At 38.8% G+C, this 24,702-nt stretch overlaps 2 protein-coding genes and 1 non-coding gene across 4 annotated transcripts in view; 1 reads left to right on the forward strand and 2 right to left on the reverse strand.

Moving 5' to 3' along the window:
• The window catches only part of CMSS1 (cms1 ribosomal small subunit homolog), a 389,163-nt gene that overhangs the window by 139,510 nt on the left and 224,951 nt on the right, over positions 1–24,702 (reverse strand). The window lies entirely within an intron of this gene.
• FILIP1L (filamin A interacting protein 1 like) overlaps positions 1–24,702 on the forward strand; it is a 291,329-nt gene that overhangs the window by 51,751 nt on the left and 214,876 nt on the right. The window lies entirely within an intron of this gene.
• LOC150021399 (U6 spliceosomal RNA) lies at positions 16,355–16,461 on the reverse strand. Its single transcript, XR_016513423.1, has one exon. It is a non-coding gene; the product is annotated as a U6 spliceosomal RNA (small nuclear RNA).

Below are 24,702 nucleotides of genomic sequence, written 5' to 3' on the forward strand. Positions count from 1 at the left end.
TGGAAAATTAACACCCTGCACAATCAGGACTGGAATAACCAAGAATTGCCTACATTAGTCAAACATTTAAATTCCAATCTCTACACAAAATTGTGTAGGGTCCTGAATCACTTGTGAAGATTTTTAAGAACTCCACATGTTTGGTCCCACCTCACACTAACCAGCTCTGATTGGCCAGAGGTGGGGCCCAAGTAACTAACTGTCCAATCATGTACAAGGGCAGCCCACCATCTTGCAAACACACTCCCTGTGTACTTAGGGATAACTCATTTTTGATATTTAGGTTTATCTGGAAGATTGCTATATATTCTAATATCTAAAAATGTGTGCCTTTTCTTCCTTAAAAATATATATTTTTTATAACAGTGCCTTTCTGTACTTTCTATGTGCAATTCTATCAGACACATAAGTAAAAATATTTTGCTAATCAACGTTAGGGCAAAGGGTGTGGTTTCTGATTGTGACTATTGCTGAGCTATTCATGATCAATGTGTACTTAATGAGAATGTAGCTCTGCATCTTTCCACCCTCCTTCTAGAGCCACACAGGCCTTGCTTATTAGATAGATCTATATGGCTCAAAGAGATGCCCTATGTCTTTTTTAAATGATGGATTTTACTCAGCGAATGGTGGTAGCTAGGGTTTATTTATTTTCTTGGTGGGGGTGCCATTCTAATTTGGTCTTGATTTCATTTTCATTTTTTGGCTTAGGGCATTGGCATACTTTAAAGCTACCTTGCTAGAGGGAGGAGTCTTCTCTTAGAAGTGCATTAGGTGGGTGGTTTGAGGATGTGCTGCAGAGATGGAAAAGGAGGTGGAGTGGAAAATGAGAAAGTATTATAGCAAGGGTCTCCTGATGGTTTTTCCTTGCATGGTATTTTATGCACCAACAACTTTTATTTTCTAAAATAGCAAATCAACAAATATTTAGCGACTTCCTATGACATAGAAGATAAAGCCCAACCTCCTCAGCCTGACTTTGGAGGCTGTCCCCCACATGGCCTCAGTGGGTCTCTCAAATTCCTAACAGGCACCTTCAGTTTCCTCACATTCCCTCAGTGTGCCTGGCAGAGCCGCAGCCGCAGCACCTGGAGCTCATCCTCCACTTGTCTCTCCAGTCCTCCTTCTCCTCCTCTTTCTTCTCCTTTCTCTGAACTCCTCTAGCAGAAACTGTCTTTGTCACTCATTAGGACTCTTAGTCATATGGGCCACATTTTAAATGAATGATTTCATACAGTGTGATTTACCTCACTAACAAGACCAGAACTTCCCAAATTGGAGGCCCATGGGTTGAATTCAGCCCACATACATGTTTTGTTTGGCTTACACAATGTTTCTGAAGAATTTGAACTAGTTGCCAGCATTTAAAAAAAAAAATCAGGAGATGGCACAAAATAAAAACCTGGATTTCTGATTTTTCTTGACAAACTGAAAGCTCTGACAATGCTGGATCAGCGCTCCAGGAGGATTTCAATCAGCTGGAGCTGCATGATGACAATCGCTTCAGAAATCATATGTTCTTTCCACGTGGGCATAGTCCCAATCACTCCTTTGTCCTGCACTTGGCCCTTCTGTGCCCTCACAGAACCCACTGTCTCCTGCAGCCCTTTAAACTTGCAGCCGCTGACTCTCAAAGTCCTTGGAGGACACTACCTGTGTCTTTATCTCCTCACCTCCTCAGTGCCTAGCACGCTAAAAACTACTTCCTGGCAGATGAAAGTGATGGATCAGGGAGATGAGGATAAAAGGAGGCCAAAGGTTAAGGATGCAAGAGTGCAGCATTTTCCTGTGCCTCAAAAAGAATGTGAAATGGAAGATCTTGCTCTTTTATAGTTTCAAATGGCAGTGATGTATAATGCTCTTTTAGAAAATTAAAAGAGGTATTTCATTTTGAAAATAACTTCCTAGAGGCTGGACAAGAGGAACAACTTAGATTATCTAATGAGGCACTTCAACTTTGAGTATGCTTTACTATGTCAATACTGAAGTGAGTCAGTGTGTCCTTTTTAAAAGGAAAACCACAAAGCTTTATGCCTTACTTTGTACTGCTGACTAGGTAAAGGAGAAATTATCCTCAAGGCCGACTTTGTTTCATGTCTACCTATAAAACCTCAAAAGAAATATGCTGTATGATATGCATGTTACCAGGGTCCTTTACCTGAACTTGCTCCAAATGCTTCTGTGAGCCATATCAGCCGTCCCTTCCCACTCAAACGAGAGTGAAGTTCAGAAGGTCAGGAAGCACAGGGATCCAGACTACTAAATACATCACTTAATGACTAAACTTTAAGTTAAACAACACGAAACTGTAGCTTCGGAGAGGTCTGGGCTTAACTCAATGTTCTAACAGCAGGTTTTACAGTTTCCCCCTTCTATTGAAAAGCCTCTGCTGAGCAGGACAGTCAGGAAAAATTTGTCTCAGTGATCTGTTGATGCCTGGGCTTGAGGGTATCAAGTAAGTTGAGTTGGTGGTGAGATGCTGGGGAATTCAGAAGGGTGGAAAGACTTTTCAATATGTCCACTATGAGAGTTTGTGTTTTGAACTAAAAGGTTGAGGAAATAAAGCTGAGCAAAGCTAGAGGTTTGAGATGTATCTCAAGCTGCTGGGACAGAGAGGAGGTCACTAATGGAAAATGTACAAAAGCATCCAAGAACAGACATCTGCCTCACTTGACTATTTGTCAAGTTTTCTTTATCTGCCTGCAGAGGTGACCCATTTTGTTTCAAGAAATCACAACTTAAAACCCATAACCACTGATAAAGCATCTGATTGTGGAAAGTTTCATCCATAGGTAGGGGCTTATCACAATTTCTAAAATCTCAAACTGTTCAGTGTCCTGTGCAGTATCCTGAGAGAGGCACTCGAGTGTACTGGGTAAGAGTATGGGCTCTGGGATCAGACAAGACTTAGCTTAGAGTCCTGGCTGTGCCAGTCAGTGGATGTGGGGCCTTGGGAAAGTCAGACTTCTTGCAGCCACAGTTTTCTCACCTACAAAAGGAGGATTAAAATAGTGCATATTGCATGGAATTAGTCTGAGGTGTGAGTGAGAAAATGCACGCAGATTACTTAGCACAGCACCTTGCAAGAGTCAAGCTCCAATAACAAGCTATTTTCATCAGAGTCAGAGTTCCTCACAATGTAGAAAGATTTAGATGGTCAGTTGGGTGAAAGGTCATCAGGATCTCCGAGGCATACATAAACGGCTTGGCATTTTGCTCACAGTTGGTAATTCTGAACAAGGTTGAGGTCAATAACCCCTGTCAGAAGAACATGGGCTCTGAGTGCTTTTTCCAGTAGGCTGAGCCAGCCACACTCACACCTCTACCCTCAGTGATCAAATGTAAGCATTTCTGAATCAGTTGGGCAAGACGGGGCTGCTCTGCATGAAGCCAACTCTCCCATTTGGAGCCGGGTCCCACAGCCGTGGATTTTATCCAACTGAGCTAACTGGTAACAGATAACCAAAGGCATGGTTCCTGCTTCCAGGAGTTCAACAGACCTTTACAGGGACACATCACAAAAACTTTAACAAGATGCAGAACACAAAATGCATTTTAGTAATACCCAAGAACATGTCATGTTTCAGAGTTTGGAAAAACCACAGCTACTCTGTCCACTCTAATTTATAAGCAGATTCTACAGTCTGAGAGGTATGGGCTTTTTATTGGCTTTTTTCCCTGATGATGTAATGAGTACCCGAAATTGACATGCCTAAGGCTGGATGAAGCTCAGAACTAGAGATCACGTCATCTTTCCTTAAAGTAACATCCCACTGCATTCTTGGTTTTTTAAAGAAAGGCACTTGAAGAATATAGAGTCGCAGAATATTAGAACTAGAAGAGTCTTTAGAGTTTATCTGGTCCCCTGAGGAGCAAAAAAACCATGTGATAGGCAAAGATTTTATAGCTAAGTGTTGGCTCTGCCAGCACCAAAATTTCCCTGACTCTCCCGGTCCAGGCTTTCCATTGCAATCTGCCACCCTGAGCCAGCCAATCAATTCCTCTCACAGAGCTACCCAGAAGTTGTTGGGCAAACGACTTGTTCATAATTTTAATAGTCTGGAGCTGCCACCAGGCTCTATGGATGTCCAAAGCAATGAGACATTTGTTTACATCTGCCTATAAACCCAACATTAGCTATGTTAATTATAACGACACACTTGTTAATCCATAACACATATGCCAGCAAGTATTAGAAGCAATTTTCACCTAGATGCTAAAATGTTGGAATGATATTTCTATGTAGCTCAACTAGAATATATTATGAACTTTCCTTAACTTTGAATCACCAGCTAGTAAGCAGTCAGCAACTGATGTATTTATTTTAATATTGAGTTTTTTGTTTTGAATAGATTTCTGGGTTATTAACTAAAAATTTCTAAAAACTTTCATAAAATTTTAAAAGTAGATGTGGGGTCTAGAAACTTTAATAGTATCTGTGGAATTATATATTGGACATCTATCAGTTCATCAGCTGGAAATGTTGTGAGGAAATTCCAGAACCAAGAGTAGGGCTCAGTTCCTAGCCAGGGTCTTGCACACTCTCAGCCAATAATAATTCTCAATACCCTAACATTTTTCTATTGTAAAATGCACCTAAGTAGCTTTCCCCTTCCCAGTATTTTTCTCTCTTCAAATGCTAGTTATCACTTATGGTCTACCATTAACCTGGTACCCACATGCTACTTTGGGCAAGTATGTACCTTCTTATATCTGTATCTTATATCCATATTCTGTCATATGCTATAACAGAATATCATAGACCGAGTGTCTTATAAAGAACAGAAATTTTTTCCTCACAATTCTGGACACTGGCTGTCTGAGATTAGGGTATCGGCACGGTCAAGCCTGGTGAGGGCTCTCTTCTAGACTGCAGAATGCCACCTTTTCATATCCTCATGTGGTGGAGAGAGCAAATATAAAAGCAATCTCTCATGATTCTTGTAAGGACACTAATCTCATTCGTGAGAACTCTGCCCTCATGATCTCATCTAATCTGAATTGCCTCCTGAAGGAACCCCCTCCTAATACCATCACATTGTGGGAAGCAGGGACGATTCCAACATAAGAATTTGGGGTGAGGAGTACACAATTCAGACTACAACAAATGCCTAAAACTAAGCCAAAGATTTGCACCCATGGGTTGTCCATGATACAAATCGTCCTATCAGAAAAATGAGGGGACTGTACAGTAGTACTCTTTGGACTCCTCAAAAGTAGTCATAAAAAACCTAATATTCATCATATTGTAAAAGGGTAAAATAATTTAACATAAAACACACAAGAATGTGTACAATACTAATTAGATTCTGAAATGTTAAAGTTAGAATTTTCTTGAGTTACACAGCTCATTTTTTTTCTAAATTTTTGGGATAACCACAAAAATTACCCTTCCCTCAAGAGTGTTTGACGACTAAAGAACTGGGAATGGAAGAGATTAAATGTGAAAATAAACATATCAGTGTGCTGGCAGTGGTTATCTCTAGGAGGTGCAGTTATGGGTAATAGTATTTTTATCTTTGCATCTTTGTGTATTTCCCACATTCTCTACAATGAACATATTACTCTTATAATCAGAGAAACTCTAAGAAGCTTTAAAATAAAGGTGAATATAAGGTCTTTAGAATTTACAAATATTTGAGGAAGGACAAATTAGGGTGTTTCTAGTAACAGACGTTGAGTGCCATGACGTGATAACATCTGTGAATTCCCAAGAGGAGCATGTGGCCAGGCGAACTGTATAGTAAACATGGTTTTTCATAGGCTGTATGGCACAAATGTGCCAATGGGGTCGGGGATAATGAAGAACTAAGAGGGCATTTTAACGTTATTGATTCTAGCAAAAGTTAGAGAGGAGTTGCTCAGGATCCTGAGGTCAGAACTTGCAGTGACAACCCTCTACTGAAACACTATGAATATAAGAAGAAATTGTATGACTCCATGACAGGGAAAACTGGAAGACCCTAAACCCAGCCTCGGGCTGACCAGCGGTGTTCTATAGGGCACGACAAGTGTCTATAGAAAATCTGAGACAAGAAACCTCCAGAAAGACAATAGGAACCTGAAGTCAAAATACTGTGAACCAGAAGATAAAGGGTGGATCATGGAAGCAGAAGGGCCAAAAGAGGCTCCACAAGCTAAAAAAGGACATTCAAAAATTTCTGGAAGGGCCTGTGCTGTGATTAATGAAATCCAAGCTTAAGAGAGAAACATGAGACAGAACTTGAAATTATGGCCCACTTCTGAAAACGTGAGTTCTTGCATTTGAATGCAACTGTAACACCGGAGACAGTGAGAAAAAGGGTTGGAAGGCTATGGAATCTAGAGGCACTGTGACTGAAGGTATGCATCTCACCCGCAGCTTAGAGGTTATGGTGGCAATCTGCCAAAAGACAGTGCAAAACTGAGGGAAAGATAAACCAATGATCTGCCCTCCTTTGCTCCAGTATGTTCAATATAGTTTCTTTGAGCTACATGAGAAAGAAAATTAAGGTTGAATTCCTAAGTCTCCGGCCAGAGGTGGACAGCTCTCATGCCACCAAGGGCCAGACAGGTAACATAAACAAACGAAGTGGTCCCGTTTCAGAGTGGCCATGGTGCGGGTGAGAACCCATGCTCTGTCTGAAAGGACAGCTGTGGAAATATAGGCCCAGGGTTACCAAGTCTTCTTAGTTATCAGGAAAAGACAGACATCTGCATTTCTTTGTGAAACCTGCTATTGTTAGTAACTAGTTCAATTTCTTAAAAAAAAAAAAAAAAAAAACATCATGCAGATCAAAGAAAGTATACCTGGGGAAGAATGTTGGGCCTGAGCTAGATTGCAATGTTTTCGCTGGACCCTCTCCTCAGTACAATAGCAACTTTGGTTAAGGGAGGGGTTTAAACACTACATGATATCTTGAAAGCACACAAATATTTGACCTTTGGCCAGCATTTAGAATGCTAGCAAAGCTCAAGTGGTAAAAGAATCTGGGATAATGTAACTCTTCACAGCTAATGCCCTTGGGGAGATTATTACACAAGTTTAAGTAAGCCTAATGTCCAGATGTACAGAATTTGGGAAGGAGTTAAGTGTGGACCAGAGTCAAAGCTTGAAAACACTTGCATGCAATTTACTTTGCTTTCAGTAGGAAGTTACATATGAATACTTGAGAACAAAACTTGGCCCCAGGGGCAATTTTTTAAAATGATACAGAAATGATAAAGACTCAGCATGTGCTACGCCAGTGACTAGAGAATTGATTAGTTAGGGTTTCTGAGGCTTTGTGTAGATTCCCAGGTAAGAGATATTATATTACAAACAAATATATGCATCCCAGTGGACGGAAAGCTCAAGAATGCTTTGTTTGAGACTAGGAAAATAAAAGTGCTCAAGTGTAAACCCTTAAGTAAGTGGTTCTCAACCTTCCTAATGCCACGACCCTTTCATACAGTTCCTCATGTTGTGGTGACCCCCAACCATAAAATTATTTTCGTTGCTACTTCATAATTGTAATTTTGGTACTGTTATGAATCGTAATGTAAATATCCGACATGTAGGATGTATTTTCATTGTTACAAATAGAACATAATTAAAGCACAGTGATTAATCGCAAAAACAATATGTAATTATATATGTGCTTTCCGATGCGTCTTAGGCGACCCCTGTGAAAGGGTTGTTCGACCCCCAAAGGGGTCGAGACCCACAGGTTGAGAACCGCTGCCTTAAGTACTCAGGGAAGTGAGAAAATTTAACAAGATTCTCACTACCTGTACTGGGTTGAATAGTTTGTCACACACCCCTGCCCCCCAATTCACGTTCACTGAGAACCTGTAAGTGAGAATCTATTGGAAATTCAGTCTTTGCAGATGTAAACAAGTTAAGGTGAGATTATATTGGATGAGGGTGGGCTCCAGTCAAGTGACTAGTGTCCTTGTAAGATGGAATTTAGACAGACACGCATCGAAGGAAGATAGCCATGTGAAGACAGAGGCAGATTTTGGAGTTACACCCCTTTCCCCAAGAAATGCCAATGATTACTGGCAACAAGCAGATGCTACAGCAAAGGAATGATGCTCCCCAAGAGCCTTTGCAGAAAGCAATGCCCCACTGCCTCTTTGATTTCAGCCTTCCAGACTCCAAAACTGTGAGAGAGCAAATTTCTGTTGTTATAAGCCACCCAGTTTGTGGTAATTTGTTATGGCAGCCCTAGAAAACTATGTATTTTCAAGCCACTTCTGGGACGGAAGATTTGCTATGGTGAATTGTACAATGACTTACAATCATGTCCCAAATTGGAGCAATATGTAGGGTATAAAAGATAAAGGCACAGGAAACACACTGTCAACACAGCATAAAAACCCTTGTTTCTGGAGAGAATGAAAATGAGAAATAATGACTGGTAACCAAATGGAGAGAAGGAGAACTCAAACTCCAGTGGTGTTACAAATAACATTTCAGCCAGAGTTGAACTAAATTTAATTTCATTTAGGGGAGCTTACACATTACAAATTAAAAAAAAAAAACTGTAGTCATTCTATCCTTGTGCAAGTTAGTTTCCTTTTTGTGAAAAACCAAGAAATAACTACAGGTATTTTATTTTCTTTATGTATGTAAAGAACGTGATTAAGTATTAATTAATTAATTTATAACTCTGTACCATATGCAGGAAGTTTTCCTTATACTATATACACTCAAACAACAGTCTTACATGATTGTTGGAGGAGTGCCTTCCATTTTGCTTTTATACCATTTAAAATTGCGTTTGATCTTAGCCAAAAGGCCAAAAAGCAATGTACCAATTTAAAAATATAGAAACAAAGTATTAATTTATCCATGGGTTCTCAGTGTTAATACTTCCTCCTTGGTTTTGTCTCTTCATGGAGATCTCATACGCACTTTGCCATACCAGCCTGTAATTTCTTTTTTTCTTTTTTTTTTTATTTTATTTTTTGGTTTTTCAATTATAGTCATCCCATTTTTTTCCCCACTGCTCCTCCTACCCAGCCCATGCCTTTTTCCACAATCATATCCCCCCCCACCGTTGTCCACGTCCATGAGTCATTTATACATGTTCTTTGATTAAACCCTTCCCTTACTTATCCCCTTCTCTCCCTCCCCTCTCCCCACTCAAGCCTGTAATTTCTAATCGAAGCCCTGAGAAAGGGAGTAGAGGCTTCATGAGTCTCACAGAGTTCAGCTAATAAAGCCACAATAACACAAACAAGGCCACGAAGCCTGTCCTCCAACTGGATGCACTCAGTTCTAGCAGGACGACCACACACCCATATATCACTACCAACCACCATCACCAACACCACAGCCACCACCCAGACCTTAGACCCAAAGCTCCCCCTGCAACTTTGGTACACATAAATCAATCTCTTTTAAATGTGTCATTCATTAGGAAGGGTATTGCTCTTTATCAATCTGGTTGATTTCTGGATAGTGGATGTCTGTTCATGTAAAATCCAATGGAATACGTTACTACAGCAAACGTGTGTCGTGCTCAATTACATGTCAAGAAGAGCTTGAACACATCTGTTCATTACAATTGTGTATCATAGGGTCCTGGTCAGCTCTGTGAGAGCTGAATTCTCAGAACATAAATTATGCCCACTGACAGACTAAATAACATGACAGATACATACGTCATGATGATACAGGGTGGGACAAAAATAGGTTGACAGTTGTTCATATGGAAAATACTGTAATACAATAATTAATAATAATACAAGAATAAACTTTGTTTCATGTACTCACAATTGTAAACCTAGTTTTGCCTCACCATGTAATTACAGATTACTTCATGATTTCATGGTGTATTGATAAGCTTAGTGTTCTTAACATATTCTATATTGATTATATAATCTATATTTATATAAATTATTAAATATATTTCATATTATTATTTAACATAAAACATACACAATCATATATAATATATTAAATCATACATTTATAATATATATGTTTTTAGGAATGTGAGTAGTTGGTTTTTATTAGTTATTTAACTCTGCAATAAAATTACTACTCTTTTTTCAAGATTCTGGATGAATTTAATTGCACAGCATATATTGGGGTATCAAAATGAGTTTTAAAAAACTGCAACAAAACAGAATGTGGGGAAAAAATGATGGTGGGCCTAACAGAACAGTTATCATGCATTTAAATTTTTGACTTATGGAAAGCATTTCATTGGTCTTAGGAAGCTTCTTAATAATAGGTAGATATGTAACAATTAAAATACAAATTTACATTGATAAAATATCACTTGTATATGTGTTTCCTATATTGAGAGGGGCATAACATTATTTGCAAGAAGGGATGTTACTGCCTAAAACATTTGAAAATGAGTTTAGTATAGGGCATTCCAGAGCTGCCTTCGGACCAAATTCTGATTGTGAAAGAATTTCACAATTTCCCCCTGGGCTCAAGGAGCATGTCTCACAGAGACATGGCATCTTTTAAGGTCAAAAATGGTAATTTAACAAGGCCTAGGGGGGAATTTACATAGACTTCTCTAAAAAATGAAAATCACAAAAATGTCTGATGTAATCTAGATTTGTCCATAAACAGATCAACATTCTATTTTACCATTAAAACATGGTTAAAATAAATTTTAGAGATTTTACACTTCCATACAGAGCATTTCATACAGATCTAATAAAGGACCGACTTTCTTGGCTATTATCCAAGCTGGCTGTTAATATAAGCACATTAGAAGGTCCTCAAGAGATGTTGGTAAATGAACAAATAAAAAAAATTTTCCCCTGGACAATGCCACATGATGATGCCCTTAATAAGTTTATTCCACAGGATAAGTCTTCGTGATTAAAATAGGATGTTCGTTTTTACTGAAGCTACTAAGAAGCTTACAGCTAAATTTTTGATTTATTTCTAATCACCAAAAAGGACTAGGTGATATTTATTTCTGTTTCTTACTCAATTATCTGAATTCCCTCAACTAATTATTTTATTCTTCTGTATGGCATGTTCCTTTAATGGGAGATATAAGTAGATTAATAAATAAAAAGAAAAATACCTTTTAAAAACATGAAACTCTAGTATCTATTAACCTCCCCTACAACATTGTGAGTAAAAAAAGAAAGAAAAAGGCTTTCTCCAAATTAACCTTTCTACCTTTGGTAAGTTCTAGAAAATCCTAAGGTTTCATGGTTAAGTTAGAAGAGCAATGGCCTATCCTCTGATCTTTGGTCAAAGGAATATCCCTCAAAAAAGGTGAAGCAGTGTTAAAGTAAACAAGAATTGGTCTATTTGCTACCATGGCTTATATTTGTCACTTCTCCATAATGTAGAGAAGCCACCTATTCCCAAAGACTTAACTTCAAATACGGAAGAGGAAAGAGACCTATCTGTCAATGTCACAGGCAAATTTCTACAGTTCTTCCCAGCTGAATTTAAACATCAACTTTGTTTTTGGCCTGACAAATTTATTCCTATTTGTTTGTTGTTGTGGTTTGCCTTTGTTTTTGCTATGCTCTTTTATTCCCTTGAAGAGGTAATTACTTTAGGTTTGAAAAGAGACTATTGTGTATGTGCTAACTTTCATTCAATGTCACAAATAAAATTACTTTTCAGCAATTTTCTAAGTCCACATTTAAGCAATTAGTCTATACCATCATGTCAAGCCTTACATGATTCTGCACAACAGATTTTCTTTAAAGAGTAAAATATAATTTAAGAAGCTAAAAGTAAACTTAATTAGGAGAAAAACCTGGGGCTAGACAGAAAAGTCTGGAATCTCAGTCTTTATCCACGTACAGGAGCCGAGAAGCATAAAGTGCACCTAGACTTGACTACTTCCCTCAGCTGAAGTGTCAACAATGTGGGATTCCAAACTCCCGTTTTGTTTTCACTCTCTAAATGGCAGTCCAAAAAAGTACGTAGTGTTAAGAATCATCTGGCACCTTTATTGCCATGTGCAGTTTCTCCCCTCACACCCCATGGTGAAATGTGTCACAGTAACTTTGTGCCCACAAATATGGCTCCAGGGTGGCCCCTGCCATGGAGTGAGCAGTCTGTGTGGGCAGCTTGCTTTGGGTATAAGCAGCTGCAGGGAAGAACTGGCTCCACCTCTCCTGCCTCTTTCCCCACCCACCCCAAACAAATGCTGCAGGCAGCTGCCACACTTGAGCCCTGGCAGCCCAAGGCTCTGAGGCTGAGGGAAAAGAAATGAGAAGGACTCATTTCTAAAGCATAACAAAAATGAGGGATGAATAGGTGAGCTAACTTTAACCCTACTGCTAGTTTTCCTTGTATAATAGAGACCATGGAAGGTATATGGTCCAGACTTGTCTGTCCCCTTCCACATAGGGTCTGTTCAGCATTGCTTGGGATCTTAAAATTTGGGAGGAAGACAGGGCAAGAACGCACGAAGACAATGCAAGCAAAAGTGGCCTTGAACTATGGCTAAGTGGTCTATATCCCAGTTTGCCTGAGACAGTCCTATATTAATAATTGTGTCTCCTTTCTCTCTTAAAAGCTCTGGCCCAATGTTTCTTAGGAGGGCACATTTATATTGCAGGGGAAGAATTCTTCCTTTCATGAGACTGCTCTGCTCACTGTAGAAAAATGAGCAGACTTACTTCTGCCCATTAAATGCCAGCAGCATACCTCCACCCTGTCATTTTGACAACCCCAAGTGCCCTACCCCTCTTCTCAAACGCTCTCTGAGGAAAGCAGTCAAGCCCTGATGCAGAGCCACCAGGTGCTCTATCGGTTACAAAATAAAGAAGCTGAAGCTAAGAGGTGTTAAATGATTTCATTAAAGCCATAGTTAGAAAGTGGCTGAGGCATTGTTTTTAACATTATATACAGGGCTCTTTCTGGGACAAAATTCTACTACTCCCCAACAGACACCTACAATTGAATGACTGTTGTAGAGGCTAAAACTGTAGGGAAAGAATTCACATGTGGTAATACCTATGTTTTATTGTGACCACTTAATCATATGCAGTCAGTGTCTTCATAACCCTTGCTGGTTTCAGATGTTATTAATAACAATAATGGTATTTTTCAAGGAGAATCTGATACTTTATTTTTAAGCACATAAAATTTGGAGTTAAATCACACAAGCTTTACAGAAAGGGAGACAAGAGTTGTCATTAAAAAAATAAATAAAGCTTAAAGAGAGATTAGCAACAATTAACAATAGCACCAATAAACAAGCTTTTGAAAAATCTTTTCTTCAATAAGTTAAAGATCTTTTTTCTTCTAAAAATACTTAAAGATATAAAATTCTCAAAAGAAGCCAATAACAACACCCTAACTCCTATAGTTACTAGTTTCACTTTCTTGACAAGATTTAATCCTAAAAATAACCCTGAGAGGTAGGCAGAGAAAGTATTATTATCCCCATTTTACTTACAAGGAAATTGAGGTTAAGAAATTTTAGTGGCTTTCTGGAGGGTCAGGTTTCAAACCTCCAACCCAGTATTCTTTCCATTATATCTTGAAAACTTGTCAGCAGCAGTGTTGAGAGTCAACAATTACACTTAAGTAATTCAGCCTCATTCTCCAGCAGTTAGTATGAAATACTATGTTTTTCCTCCATACAATTATCCATGGTCATTTGTACTTGCTAACAGCAAGGGAGATGGGCACACAGGGTCACCTGCATGCTTACTACTCACTGAGCACTTACTTTGTGTCAGGCCCTGGCTAAGGCACTGGGGACACCAAGGCTAATGAGACCTGTCCATACCTTTGAATAGTTCAAAAACATTTTGAGAGCATTCTTAATATTTTCTACATTTCAGAGTTGAATCACTTCTATAACTACTTGGGCAGATAGGGCCAAATGGTTGATTGTGACTGGCTGGTTATGCCCAGGGTAGGGTCCTTCCCTGAGATGTCAAAGTGACCCCTCTTTCACTCACTTCTTCCCTTAAAAAACCCTCAACAACAACCAACTGTAACAATAACCCCAGACCATGGGAACATACAGTCATTGTGTATACAAACTCTAGAAATAAACCCATGCTTCACCAGTTACACTATCATTGGTAAACTAAAAAAACACTGTTTATTTCTTTTTGGTGATGACATTGAGAACCAGATGAAGAACAAGCAGATGCCTTTAACTACATTGCCAAAAATACAATACTTCTAAATTTCTTTTTTATACACATTTGAGGCAGAACGAAGTGTACACTGTCTAGAATTAGGCTTTATATAATACAACTCTAAAGAAGTTACTGGGATCTAAGTTGTTGGAATATCTGAGCAGTTAAAAAAATTCTAGAGATTAGGTTCATAGGGTTATCAGTACCCTGGAGATTTCATTAGGTTGTTACTGTGAACGCTGATATACTGATAGCTGTTGCAGTTTTGGGGGAAAACTGAGCTGTCACCATTTTACAATTCCTCACCATCCGCGTGCCTTTCCATTCCCTTGTCTTAAAAATAAATGAATGAATAAATAAATCAAGCATGTGGCAAATATGCTTGTATTTTTCCACCAAAAATGCAGATGTGACAGCTTCTTCTCCTTCTCCTCTCATCCTCCAGAGCTCTGTCTTTCCTCCCCACCACCAAGTGACCTCATACTTGCTCAGAAAGGGCACCAGCTGCAGGGAGGGCCTGCCTCCACCAAGTGGGAGCGTTATCATCGTTAGTAATGCCAAGAGGCCCAGACGACCTTGTCGACATGTGCAATGTGTTACAGCTCTGTGGTCTCCCCCCACTGACAAAGAGGTTGCTGTCTGGAAATGTAAAGGCTTTGTCTTCCTAAAAATAATGTTCCCAAAAGAACATTTAGATGTTCCTTAACAAACTAATCAGTGACTGTAGCTACAATGATGAGAATCCACTAAGATGATGAACCTGGTGGTAGCCTCACAGGTCATTTGGGTACAAAAGTCCCATTTTAGAAAACATTAAGACCCCTGATTTTTCAGGGGAAGAATAATAGGAACTTATTTGCAAGAGGAGGGATGCCTACAAAATAAAAACTAGAAAAAAAATTTTTTAACACAATGTCACAAGAAAAGCTAATGCTTTCCTCTCAGTTTTTACAGGCATATCCCTATAGATTCATGTTCATTTCTTCATGCATTCATTCACTCTCCTCCACTCTCCTCTCTGTGAATTAGTGCCAACTCATTACAGAGAATGAGGCTGTGAGATTTTATCAGACAATAACAATAGCAATTACCATCTACTGGGTGCCTGCCATGAGCTGGACACAGGGCTATGTACATATGTATGCACGCCTCTCAACCTCCTTGCACAGACAGATCACTACTTCATGTTATAGATGAGACAACTGAGGCTCAAAGAGGTGTCCTAGGCCCTCTTCTCGAAACATGTGCTCTTCCTAGGTGATCTTGTCCATACGTATGGCTTTAAATATCATCTATCAGCTGTTACCCAATTTATATCTCCATCCTAGACATCTTTTTTGAGCTTCAAGCCTGATTTTACAATTACCTACATGATATTTCCACTTGGATGAATCAAAAGCATCTCAGATCAAACATATTTCTTTCTCTTTTTAAATTTTTAAAATTGTTTTTCTATTACAGTTGTCCCATTTTCCTTCCTTTGCCCTCCCCTGCTCTGCCCCCCTCTTCCACAATAAATCCCCATTTAGTTGTTCATGTCCATGGGTCATTTATACTAGTTCCTTGACTAGACTCTGCCCCTTCTTTTCCCCCCTTTGCCCCTTCCCCCCTCCCCTCTGGTCACTGTCAGTCTTTCCTTTTTTACATGCCTCTGGTTCTATTTTGCTCGTTTGTTTGTTTTGTTCATTAGTGTCTTGTATTAGGCGAGGTCACATGATATTTGTCTTTCGCTGTCTGGCTTATTTCACTAAGCATAACACTCTCCAGTTCCATCCATGCTGTAGCAAAAGGTATGAGTTCCTTCTTTTCTTCTGCTGTGTAGTGTTCCATTGTGTAAATATACCACAGTTTTCTGATCCACTCATCCATTGATGGGCACTCAGGCTGTTTCCAGCACTTGTCTACTGTAAACTGTAAATAGTGCTGCTATGAACATAGGGGTGCATAGGTTCTTTTGAATTAGTGTTTCAAGGTTCTTTGGGTATAATCCTAGCAGTGTAATCGCTGGATCAAAAGGCAGTTCCATTTTTAGTTTTTTGAGGAAATTCCAAACTGTTTTCCATAGTGGCTGCACCAGTCTGCATTCCCACCAACAGTGCACCAGGGTTCCCTTTTCTCCACATCCTTGCCAGCACTTGTTGCTTGTTGATATGTTTATGATGGTCATTCTGACCGGTGTGAGTGGTATCTCATTGTGGTTTTAATTTGCATCTCTCTGATGGCTAGTGATGTTGAGTATCCTTTCATGTGCCTATGGGCCCTCTGTATGTCCTCCTTGGAGAAGTGTAAAAACATGGAATGCTTCACGAATTTGCATGTCATCCTTGCGCAGTGGCCAAGCTAATCTTTTCTGTATCGTTCCAATTTTGGTATATGTGCTGCTGAAGGAAGAACTCAGATCAAACATTTCTAAAACTAAACTTGGGATCTATTCCTATTCCCTACCTCACTCCACCCCCAGGCTAAGCTCTCCTCCAAAAAGTTTCATGTCAGGAAAAGTACCTCATGTCAGAAAACTGGAAGTCATTAGTAATACTCTCCTCTTCTGCAATGTCACCAATCCAGGAATAAAGACCTGTAAACTCTACCTCCTAAATCTGCCTTGAATCCATCCATTTCTCCATTGACTGCCACCATCATCTCTCATCGGGAAAATGACATTAGCCTACACTTCTGTAATCCACTTTGTGATGAGATACAACAGAGGGAGTCAAATATAAATATGATCATGCTTTTCCCCCACAAAGAAACTTCCAATGGCTACTCATTGCTATTGGGAAGGACCAAAATTCTCGTCAGTACCTACAAGGCCCTGCTTCTGTACCTTTCTACTTTCCTCTTACTCACTGGGTTTGTCTAGTCCATCTTCTCTCATTCCTTTTTTTTGTACCAAAGTTTCTCCCTGATTTTGGATTTTGGAACAAGCTGCTCTTCAGCTGGTAATACTTGTACACTCCCTCTTTGATTGGCTAACTCCTACCTATTCTTTGATCCTCAGTTTAAATATTTTTTCACAAAAATTGTCTTCCCTGCTCCTCTGACTCAGTTAGACTCCTTCCACCCCGTGTTTCTTCATTATATTTACTACAAATGAAAAATTTATTTAGAAGTTTGTTTTTCTTTAGTTTCCCACTGTGATATAAACTCAATGAGGTAAATGACCATGTCCATCTTGTAAATAACTATCCATCACACTTATCACAGTGCCTGGCACTTAGAAATTCTCAATGAATATTCGTTAAATGAAAGAGGCAGTTAACTTGCTCAAGGTAACACAGTATTTGAACTCAGATCTGTCTTAGAGTACATTCTCTTTTAAAATCTTTCAAAGCAGAAAAGAGTTCCTTACATATTCAACATATCATAATTAGTTTCAGGGATGTCAATTTCCGAAGTTTCAAAGTCCTTTTGACTCAAATAAATGGGTGGATGGATGGATGGAAGGTTACATGGTTGAAAGGAATGGGGTCTGGGAGTATGCTTGGATGGGGCGAAACCTGTCTCCCATAGAATATATGACAGAAGAAACATCGACTGGCCTGCATGAGTAGTCAAAATAGAGAAGTGAGCATGGATGAAAGGCATCATTAGAGGTTGCTGAGCTGCTATAAGGCTGAACAAAGTGAAATTTAAAAACCAAGGACACAAGACTTTCATATACCTGAAAAGAGCAAAGGCAGACAAAATATAATCTTATACAGGGGGAGAAAACTTACTACATGTATCTTTTCTTCTTTCCTTGTCAAGTATGTTTGTGTATGGAGGGGCATTGCAGATAAGGCAGAATGGAGTAAACTATAAACTAAAGGAAACTAAAGAAAGCTTTCCTACATGAGATTTAGGATGTTTGCCTCCATCAGTACTATTCCAGAAACAGTCTGCTGGGTGGTCTGTCATCGACCCTCAGGTGGAGGTGAAGAGAGCTGAGCAGACGCGTCTGACCCGCAGACTACAGTAGGCCCTGTGGCCCTGGTTCTGTTCATGCAGTCAAGGGTTCTAAAAAGAGGGCAGGACTTTACAGTTTTTTACAATGAATGTGAAGTTCTTACATTTGCCCTAGTTGTCGAAGTCTGGGAGCGCTGGCTTTGCTACTCCCATTTCTTGAACTGTCCCAGATTCTCACAAGAAACACTCAATTATTAGGAAACTTAAAAAGTTCCTTTCTTGTATTGCTGTGCTTTTGTATGAAGGAAATGATAATTGGGTGATCAGCTTTTTGACATAAGAATAAAAAAATCTGTTCTCTATTTCCCCCTCATGTTCACCATAAAAGGCAACAAAAATTTTCAGTAAATTCCATATTATTCAACATGGTTGGAATTGTTCTAATTACATATTCTGGTTAATAGTGTCTAAACCACACAATGCATACCAATTCTCAAAGAATTAAAATAAAATACACTTAGTAATAAAATGCTTCAGGACCCTAACATGACCTTTCTTTGATGAGTCAGAAGGTGGGCAAAGATCCTGTAGCACTCTGGGTCACTGTTTTGAACATTTTATTGCATGATGGTGCTTAGGGGCTGGCTAATAAAACATTAGTTCACAGTATCTGTTACTGCCGGTAAGAGAGCCAACTGTACTCCTTACTGGCTGGTTTTTCATTAGCATACCCCCAAAATGAAGCTTCACACTGAGTTCGAAATTTATGGTAATAGTTCTGTGATCAGATAATTCTGTTTGTTTAGGAGCTTAGGGGCTTCTTCTAATTTCAGTGACTATTGTTTTTCCACCAGTGTCAGAATTTTTACCCCTTTCAGCATCTTTAATATTTAAGAATAACTTCAAAAAACTAAAGTCTAGCATTTTTATTGAGCTGACAACATTTTAAGGAGGATCCAAGATCCTGAATTTATGGCAAAAAAAAAAGGGAAACAGAGGAGAGGGATGTTCAAGGAAGAGGAAGGACAAAGACCACGTAATAGAAAAGGGAAAGGAAGGAATAGCTCATATTCTCATAGCTCATGAGCTGCAACCTGTGCCTTTCATTTTATCTTTCAGCTGCTATTATTAAAAATAAATAAATAAATTTGTGGTTGGAGTCAGTATATGATATACTTTCATTTTGAAAGAAGAAAAAGTTGAGAGAAATTAAGGCACAAAGTGAGTTATTCTTCCCTTAGATTTTACAGTTAAAAAAAATCTCTAGTAGATTAAATCTGTGCCATGTAAGCAGAAAATACCCCATTTCACCCCATAGCTGGTCTGTCTGCACTAATTCCCCGCTCCCCAAAACCAAATACAACTGATTCTTTTTTTTTTTTTTTTTTTGCTAGGGCAATGGTTGATTAATGAATCATCTTTCCTGTAATTTTTATTTTTTGTAGACTTAGTTTGGCTAGGTTCCCTAGCATTCTTGTTGAGGTATGTAATGGAAAATTTGACCTCACACTCTTTGCTTTTTTGTAACATCACAAAACACTGATATAACAGAGCTACAAAAAAGTAGCTTGGAGATGAAGGGATGCACAGGAAGAGTAAGCTTAGTGTGGAAATGAACAAAGATACACTAAATCATCTGTAAACATACAGCTTCATAGACATGAAGTTACATTTATCTTCAGAAACAGCTTATTTGTTATAGCTTAGGATGTCACAGTGTTTCCATCATAGTTCTGCTTTCCTAGAGACTGTAAACCAGACATAAAAAGTATTTCTCAAAATTAACTTGGAACACAAGCAGACCATTCTGTAGATCCTATAACTTTTCCCCAAAATGGTGGTGTAGGGTGGGACAGGCAGAATGAAGGTGTAAGTAATTTCTTGCATTCAGTTATATCTGAACTGAAATAAAACCTTAGCAATCACTCTTTTGTGATCACACCCAAGCTATGGAAAATGTAAAGGGTCATAAATCAACTTTGGTTACTACCAAACTTGGGACATGGCAGCAGAGACATGCTTTACGACATGACTTTCAGCACAAGTCATAGTGTAATGAATAAAATAGTTATTAAAATTGTTTAACTTTTTAAGATAAAGACACTTTACTTTTTAAGATGATGAGACTATACTTTTTTCTCTAAGGCAAAGAAACTACTTCTTTAAATGCATAATCCAGTCTCAAGAGCACACCTGCCCAGCCACTGACTACATGACCTGGGAAAACAGCAACTGGACTAAGACAGAGAGTTCCATACAGCTCCCAGCATCACCCTCTCATGATGCCACCGCCCCCTGGTATGGGGCACCCAATCGGGTGTTTCATAACAACACTGGGTGATGTGTGTATTATCAACCCTGACAGTCCTTGTGGCTTTCAGAATGCATTTACAAACTATTCAGTTTATTAATCACTTAGATGCGCAGAAATAAGAAAGGAGGGAAAGAGCAGATGTAGAGAAGGATGTACAAAATACTATTTTGTTACTTAAACTGCTGGAAAAAAAGTGCTGAAAGAGCCGATGTAGAGAAGGATGTACAAAATACTATTTTGTTACTTAAACTGCTGGAAAAAAAAGTGCTGATGTTTCTTGATGCTATCTAAGTTGTTACCAAAACCATTGTCACAACTGTGTACTTTTCCCTATTAAAATGCAGTGGAGCCCTGACTGGTGTGGCTCAGGGGATTGCATACTGGCCTGCAAACCAAAGGGTTGCTGGTTCGATTCCCAGTCAGGGCACATGCCTAGGTTGTGGGCCAGGTCCCCAATTTGGGGGTGCTGGAGAGGCAACCGCACATTGATGTGTTTCTATCCCTTCTTTCCTCTCTTCCTAAAAATAAACAAATAAAATCTTAAAAGAAATGCAGTGGAACTATACAAATAAGTCTCAGCAGAGAGAACTCGAATATACCATATGAATGGGCTGGATGAGTACTCTTTATTTGAATGATAATAAATTTTTGTAAAGAAGGAGTTAAACATGAGAATGGTGAAACATGCAAATAAGCCACAATAGTTTCTCTTTGCTTAATTTGATGTTGGTAAATGGCAACAGACTGTTACCTGTTCCAGAGTTTGTTTTAGGTTCCTATTTCTGATTGACTTTGGCAGACGAAGGAAGAAAAGGAGTATTCAGACAGCTTGGAGTGATTCTATTTAACATTTATAAAATGCAGGTGGACTAAAAAGAAGGCCATTAAACTACAAAGATAACCATTAAGGGAAAAAAATTACAAGTCATTTAATATCCTGTTTAAGATCTTGGCTGAAAAGAAATTGATGATATATTAACATTTCAATTCCAGGGAGGAGGCTCTTCTAGATTCTCTTGGATTCCTAAACATTCCCTAGGTCTTATTTGGTTTCTGGATTTTCTGAGACACTACTGGTGTTCCACATATTATAAGAACACTGAGTCGTACATGAACTAATTTGAAATAAGTGTTACCCTTCTACTTCCCATGGGGTATTAAACTATATTGGTGTTTTGGTAGAGCTCCACTGAAATTGGCTTTATACTCCTCAGGTCTTTAATAGTTCTGCAGCCTGCGAGTGTTGTAGTCATTCATAGAATGCACTCCTGTGACCAATAATAAAATAAGAAAAAAAATGTTGATCAGTTTTCTGAGATCAAGTTAGTAAGTGAACTAGACTGACTGAATCAAATAAGATGCATAATGGGTTTCATCACTACAGTGAAAGGTCTGGGGGTGTTGCTATGTCTTTGAATTATCATTATAGGGCAGTAATTTATATCAGAATGAAGCAGTGGTGAAAAGTGCAATTTCCTATTTTTTTCTATAAGCATTCAATTTACAAATTTTTCACCATCTATTAATGCTGAACTTAATGAACCTTTGCCCCAATGCCAAATTCTCATCGCTTTAGTCAAACAATTTTATGTATGTATGTGTCTTTCTGGAGATATTGTATACATATGTTGGCATAAACACACACATATACATATAGTATACATATTCTTTCTTCCTTTTATTATATGCAAAAGGTATCATTCAATATATACTGATCTGTATTGTATTTTTTGAACTTTAGATTACATGTTGGAGATCTTTCCGTATCAATATACAAAGACCTTTCCAGTCTTTGTTTATGGAAGCATAGTACAGTAGTCCCTCTCTATATCGCGGTTCACTTATCATGGCCTCACTATACTGTGGGATTAAAAAAAATATTATATTTAATTATTTATCGTGGATTTTTCACTATATCGCGGGATTTTGCAGTACTGTATACGTATGTTGTTAAAGTTACGTAGATTTAAGAGTGTGGAATATGTTTAAGAACATAAGTAGTGTTTATAAAAGTGTGGAAAAGGTTAATAAAGAACGGTTTATAAGTGTGTGGGAAGGGTTTAGAAAGCCTTAAAATATATATAAATACTAAAATAAATGTAAGGTTCCTACTTCATGGATTTTCACCTATTGCGAGGGGGTCTAGAATGTAATACCCGTGATAAGTGAGGGAATACTGTATTCTACCGTTGTTGCTGCTGTTGACGCTGCTTCCGCCTCGATCTTTTCTGGACCGCCTCCTCGTTGCGCGCAGCCTCCGCGCGTGACGTACCTTGCCTGACCGCGAGCCTCCAGGCTAGGCGGTCGTCTGCTTGAACTTCCCATGTGTTGAGATTGATGGAGCACTGTGTCATGTCACGGCCATCTGCCTTCACCTGTACCAAGTGCGGCAGGGATTGTCACTCCCGAATCGGACTGCACAGCCATTCTCGGCGGTGCATAGACTCTCGGGAAGCTATGCCATCGTCTCTCGAGACGGACGGCTGCCGACGACGACGACGACGACCGACGACGACTGTATTCTACCAGTATTAACCAGTCCCTACAGAAGTACATTTAGGTTATTTCCAATCTTTTGCTAGAATGGACATCTGTAATTTCAAAATTAAAACAAACTGTTTGTAAGAAACTATATTTGACTAATTTTGCTTGTTTCCACTTTCTACTCTAATTGTCTAAGTGGCAAAATGGTTAAAAAAATAAAAAAGGAAAGAAAAGAGGCAAAATGAGTTCTTGGCTAATTAACTTTTGGAAAATTGAAGATCTTACTCTTTCTTTGTGTGTGTGATTAGTAAATCCGTATATTTTTGGAAAGGCTCCAAATAATAAACTCATAACTTTGTTACTATTCTCATTCCTCTAAAAGTTGTATTTTAATGAGAAGAGAAGGGATAAAAGGGAAAATCCAAGAGGTTCAGAGCTAGTTAGTGGAAGGATCATGTTTCCTAAAACCTGGCTTCATATGACCTGAAAAGCTATCAGATAACTGGAAGAGAAAAATCTGAAGTAGGGCCTCAGTTCTACAAAGGTCTTAATCTGTACTCTGGGGCAGGTTACCATCACCATGATTTTCTTCAAAGGCATGTAAACTAAGCATGCACTCATACATAGCTTTATGCAAGGAGGTTTCCACAGCAAGCCAGATGCATACAGCAACTATTATTGTACCATGACAAAGAAAAAACAAATGCAGGTTTGTCTCAATTTACAGATGAGGGTTTGCAAAACTGTTTCTATATTTATTAAATTTTTATAGAATTTATAGTTTTTGGATAAAGGATGCTATTTAAAAGATTTCTGTAGCAATTTTTTGAAAGAATAAAAATGAAACTTCCTCAGTTTATCTTTGGGTATAATTTTCAGATTTCTATATTTTGAGTTGGCTTTATTTAAAGTGAAGATAACTCTGTATGTGTATGTGTGTATGGTATGTGTATGCAGGTGTGTCTATGTGCATTATTTTTTTATTTTGTAATAACTTCAAATTAAAAGTTGCAAGAACAGCACAATAAATTCTTCTATACTCCACCTATTTTCACCAATTACTAGAATTTGCTATTTTGTATTTTATTCTTTTCATATATGCACATTGTTTTTCTAAACAATCTGATTAAGTTGCAGACATCATGTCTCTTTGCTCCTAAATATTTCAATGTATTTTTCCTAAGAACAAAGATAACTGTTACAGCATGAAAGGGGGTTCTTTCACGTGGCGCCTTGGTGTAAAACCCAACAACTAGTGTTGAGGAAAACAGGTCTTTATTTATAATATTCCAACCTGGGGAGGGCAGTGAGCACTTTAGCTCAGAGCCCTGTTCTCCCACGGGACCCAGCACTTCCCTTGCTCCCCATAAGGCTAGAAGCCAAAAACATGTCCAGAAGTTCCCCATCCCTTTTCTGTCAGCTGTCTCCTTCAGGATCTGGGGTACGATGTCATCAGCCTCCGTGTAACAGTCCAGAAAAACGTGTGCCGTGTTGCACTGGATCATGAGTGGTTCTCTCTTTGCCCTTTCAAAGCCGCATGGAGTTTCTTCTCTGTAAACCACGTGGATCTCCTCTCCTCTCTCTAAAATGGTTGCCACCCTATTTTTAAATCCCTGACTACATCCCGTGATGCAGTGGGTGTGGTAACCAATTCTGACCATTCACAGAACCTTGCGTAGGCTCTGTGTGCTCTTTCCGTACCATTCCACGGTCAAAACCCCTCCCATCTCCTTGGGGCCTTGGATAACTAAGACACTAGCTACTAGCCACAGCTATGCAAAAGCATCTTAAAAGCTGTTCCCTTCTCCCCATTCCCCAACCCGCAGGCTCTGGGGATTTTTGGGGACCCCCACTCTGTAACATAACCACTTACCTAACGACAGTACAATGGTCAAAATTCAGGAACTGTATACAGTCACAATATTATTATTTAACCAAAAGACCTTCAAATT

Source organism: Furipterus horrens, unplaced genomic scaffold (assembly GCF_987537825.1).
Source record: "Furipterus horrens unplaced genomic scaffold, mFurHor1.1.pri manual_scaffold_1, whole genome shotgun sequence".
NCBI lineage: Eukaryota > Metazoa > Chordata > Mammalia > Chiroptera > Furipteridae > Furipterus > Furipterus horrens.